At 67.0% G+C, this 3,987-nt stretch overlaps 1 long non-coding RNA gene across 1 annotated transcript; it reads left to right on the plus strand.

Annotated features, from left to right (window-relative positions):
• The first annotated feature begins 821 nt into the window (after nt 1-821).
• LOC130600364 (uncharacterized) lies at nt 822-3,553 on the plus strand. Its single transcript, XR_008972442.1, has 3 exons — nt 822-892; nt 986-1,213; nt 3,451-3,553. It is a non-coding gene; the product is annotated as an uncharacterized LOC130600364 (long non-coding RNA).
• The last annotated feature ends 434 nt before the right edge of the window (nt 3,554-3,987 follow it).

Below are 3,987 nucleotides of genomic sequence, written 5' to 3' on the forward strand. Positions count from 1 at the left end.
CCATTGACCCCCACCATTGGGGACCATTGGGACCCCCGCATGGACACCCCCATTGACACCCCCCATGGACACCCCCATTGACCCACCCCATTGACCCCCACCATTGGGACCCCCCATTGACACTCCCATGGACACCCCCCATAGACACCCCCATTGACCCCCACATTGGCACCCCCATTGGCACCCCCATTCACCCCCCCATTGGGACCCCCATTGACCCCCACCATTGGGACCCCCCATTGACCCCCCCCATTGGGACCCCCAAGTCCCCCCATGGCCCCCCAATTGGACCCATTGAGACCCATCCCCCCCCCCCATGGACCCCCCATTGGGACCCCCAAACCCCCCCATTGAGACCCCCAAAGCCCCCCCATGGACTCCCCATTGGGACCCTGCCCCCCCCCCCATTGGGACCCTCAAGTCCCCCCATGGACCCCCAATTGGACCCATTGAGACCCCCACCCCCCCCAAAACCCCCCCATTGGGACACCCCATTAGGACCCCCAACCCTCCCCCCATTGGGACCCCCAAACCCCCCCATTGGGAGCCCCATCCCCTCCCCATTGAGACCCCCATTGGGAGCCCCAACATGGCCCCCCCATTTGGACCCTGCCCCCCCCCCCCATTCAGACCCCCAAGCCCCCCCCATTCACTCCCCATTGGGACCCTTCCCCCCCCCATTGACACCCCCAAACCCCCCCCATTGAGACCCTGCTCCCCCCCCCCCCATTGACACCCCCAAACCTCCCCCCTCACCCCCCTCTGTTCCCCCCCCCCCCAAAGGAGGAAGAGGAAGAGGAGGAAGCAGCCCCCCAACGGCGGAGGAGGAGGAGGAGGAGGACGACGAAGGGGGAGCCCCCCCCGGGGGGGGATGCTCGTGGCCATGGCAACGGTGGGATACAGGGAATGATGGGGGGGGGGGGGGGGTTGGAAGCACCCCATAACCAATGGGGGGGTGCCCTGACCCCCATCTCTGTGCCCATAGAGGAGGACGAGGAAGAGGAGGCCCCCCCCAGCGAAGCTTCCTCCCTGTACCGGGGGGGGGGCAGCTCTTCCTCCCCCCCCCCATCCTCCTCCTCCTCCTCCTCTTCCTCCTCCTCCTCCTCTTCCTCTTCCTCTTCCTCCTCCTCTTCCTCCTCTTCCTCCTCTTCCTCCTCCGAGGATGAAGCCGAGGACCCCCCCGCGCCCCCCCGGCCGCCCAGCCCCAAACCAGGTAAGGGCCCCCCCCACTTATGGGTCCCACCCCCCACACTTAGGGGTCCCCCATTCACTTATGGGTCCCAGCCCTCACGGCTCCCCCCACATCACTTTTGGTGTCGTTCCCCCCCCCCCATTTGCCCCCCCCCCCCCATTGGGCCCCCCGCCCCCCAATTTGGCCCCCCCCCCCCCCCCATCAATTTTGGGTCCCCCCCCATTTGGGTTCCCACCACCCCATCACTTTTGGCCCCCCCCCATCACTTTTGGGGCCCCCCCCATTGTTCCCCCCCCATCACTTTTGCCCCCCCATCCCTTTTGGGGTCTCCCCCATTGTGCCCCCCCCATCACTTTTGGGCTCCCCCCATTTGCCCCCCGTCACTTTTGGGGTCCCCCCCATTGTGCCCCCCCATCACTTTTGCTGCCCCCCATTTGCCCCCCCAATTTGGACCCCCCATCAATTTTGGGTCCCCCCCCCCATTGGGCCCCCCATTTGGGTTCCCCCCCCATCACTTTTGGGATCCCCCCCCATTGTGCCCCCCCATCACTTTTGGGGTCCCCCCCATCACATTTGGTCCCCGGCCCCCCCATCACTTTGGACCCCCCCCTCCCCATTTGCCCCCCCCATCACTTTTGCCCCCCATCACTTTTGGGGTGTCCCCCCCCCATTTGCCCCCCCCGTCACATTTGGGCCCCCCCATCACTTTTGTGGTCCCCCCATTGTGCCCCCCCATCACTTTTGGGCTCCCCCATTTGCCCCCCATCACTTTTGGGGTCCCCCCCCATTACATTTGGTGTCTCCCCCATTACTTTTGCCCCCCCCCATTTGCCCTCCCATCACTTTGGCCCCCCCCCCCCCAATCACTTTTGGGGTCCCCCCCCATTGTGCCCCCCCATCACATTTGGGCCCCCCCCCCAGCCCAATTTTGGGTTCCCCCCCAGCCCGTTTTTGGGGTGTTCCCCCCCCCAGCCCGTTTTTGGGGTCCCCCCCCCCCATTGGCCCTCCCATCACTTTTGGGGTTCCCCCCCCCAATCCCTTTTGGGGTCCCCCCCGATTGTGCCCCCCCCATCACTTTTGGGGTTCCCCCCCATTGTGCCCCCCCATCACATTTGGTCCCCCCCCATCACTTCCTCCCCCCATCACTTCCCCCCCCCCATTGCCGCCCGTCACTTTTGGCCCCCCATCACTTTTGGGGTCCCCCCCCCCCCATTACATTTGGTCTCCCCCCCCCCCCCATTTGCCCTCCCATCACTTTTATTCCCTCTCCTCCCCCATCCCTTTTGGGGTCCCCCCCATTGTGCCCCCCCCATCACTTTTGGGGTCCCCCCATCACTTTTGCCCCCCCCCTTTTGGGGTCCCCCCCCCCGTTTTTGTGCCCCCCAGCACTTTTCACCCCCCCCCCCCCCCATTTGCCCCCATTACTTTTGGGGTCCCCCCCCTTGTGCCCCCCCATCACTTTTGGGGTCCCCCCCATCACTTTTGCCCCCCCCCCCCATTTTTGCCCCCCCCATTTGCCCTCCCCCTTTTGCCCCCCATCACATTTGGGTCTCCCCCCCCATTTGCCCTCCAACACTTTTGGTCCCCCCCCCCCCCCCCCATTTGCCCCCAATCACTTTTGGGGTCCCCCCCTTTTGCCCCCCCCATTTTTGCCCCCCCCATCACTTTTGGGGTCCCCCCCATCACTTTTGCCCCCCCCCCCATTTTTGCCCCCCCCATTTGCCCTCCCATCACTTTTGCCCCCCCATCACATTTGGTCTCCCCCCCCCCCCCCCCCATTTCCCCCCCCCCATTTGGTCTCCCCCCCCCCTTTTGGGGTCCCCCCCTTTTGGGGCCCCCCCACTTTTGCCCCCCATCCCTTTTGGGGGTCCCCCCCCCCCTTGTGCCCCCCATCACTTTTGGGGGTGCCCCCCCCATCACTTTTGCCCCCCCCCCATTTTTGCCCCCCCCCCCCCCATTTGCCCTCCCATCACTTTTGCCCCCCCATCACATTTGGTCCCCCCCCCCATTTGCCCTCCAATCACTTTTGGCGTCCCCCCCCATTGTGCCCCCCCATCACTTTTGCCCCCCCCCATCCCTTTTGGGGTCCCCCCCTTGTGCCCCCCCCTCACTTTTGCCCCCCCCCCAATCCCTTTTGGGGTGTCCCCCCCCCCTTGTGCCCCCCATCAATCACTTCCCCCCCTTTATCCCCCCCCCAATTTTACTCTCCCCCCATTAACCCCCCTTCTCTCTTTCTCTCCCCCCCCCCCCCCCCCCAGCCCCTCCCCCACCCCCCCGCCCCCCCTCCCCCCTCCCCCTCTTACCCCCCCCCAAGAAACGCCGCAAGACCCTGCTGGAAGACCCCGCGCCGCCCCCTCCCCCACCCCCCTCCCCCCCTTCTCCCCCTCCCCCCCTCCTCCTCCCCCCCCCGCCCCCCCCTCCCCCCCCCCCCCCCCCTCCCCCCCCCCCCCCGCCCCATCTCCAACCTCCCCCTGGACCACGCGGCCTTGGTCAAGGCCTGGACCGAAGACCCCGGGGTGGGGGAGGGGATGGGGGATGTGGGGGGAGGGGAAGAGGACGTGGGGGTGATGCTGACGTCACCAGGGGGCGCCCCCCCACCCCCCCCCCGCCGCCGCTCTGCCCCATGGCACCGAGCTCAAGCCGAGCGCATGGGAGCCACCTCCTTGTTGGAGCTCGCCCATGGGGCGCCCCCTGGCGGCGGGGGGGACCTGGCGGTGTTGGCGGCGTTGGCGTTGAGTCGCGATGGGGACCCCTTGAAAATGGGGGGCGGGATGATGACGACGATGACGACGATG

This window comes from Pezoporus wallicus, unplaced genomic scaffold, assembly GCF_028554395.1.
Source record: "Pezoporus wallicus isolate ANWC-B61680 ecotype Strahan unplaced genomic scaffold, APGP_CSIRO_Pwel_v1 contig_12656, whole genome shotgun sequence".
NCBI lineage: Eukaryota > Metazoa > Chordata > Aves > Psittaciformes > Psittacidae > Pezoporus > Pezoporus wallicus.